The sequence below is a fragment of the Seriola lalandi genome, unplaced genomic scaffold (assembly GCF_002814215.2).
Source record: "Seriola lalandi dorsalis isolate HSWRI2012SDOR001 ecotype SW California unplaced genomic scaffold, Sedor1 jcf7180002054887, whole genome shotgun sequence".
Classification (NCBI taxonomy): domain Eukaryota; kingdom Metazoa; phylum Chordata; class Actinopteri; order Carangiformes; family Carangidae; genus Seriola; species Seriola lalandi.
In genome coordinates, this window is record NW_019525439.1 from 593,137 (window position 1) to 593,573 (window position 437).

The window sequence follows — 437 nt, forward strand, 5'->3', positions numbered from 1 at the left end:
GTCATCACTTAGGAAGTAAAGACATTTACTTTAGCACTCTAAATTTAAAATAAAACAGTGTTTATGACACTAAGATGCAGACTTAAAGCTTTTATTTGTAGGTGAACACCCTAAAAAAACAAAACTTTCCTGTCACGAACGCATCAATTATTTCCAAAAAATCACATTTATTTCCATTCAGGTGACAAAACCCTCGAGCGGACATAGAAATTAAAGCTTTTGTCTGTCCGGAACGAAGGGGGAGTCGACAAAACAGTAGACGGCTGTTTGTTTCCTGGTAACTACCAACAGTTAGCTTAGGTTTTGCTTAATCTTGACTGTGGTCATTCCCCAAACCATAACCAAGTGTGTTGTAACTTTATCGAAGTTGTAATATCCCCACCATGCTTTCCTTTTTTTACCTAACCTAGTACATTTTGTGCTGAAATCTAAAAATC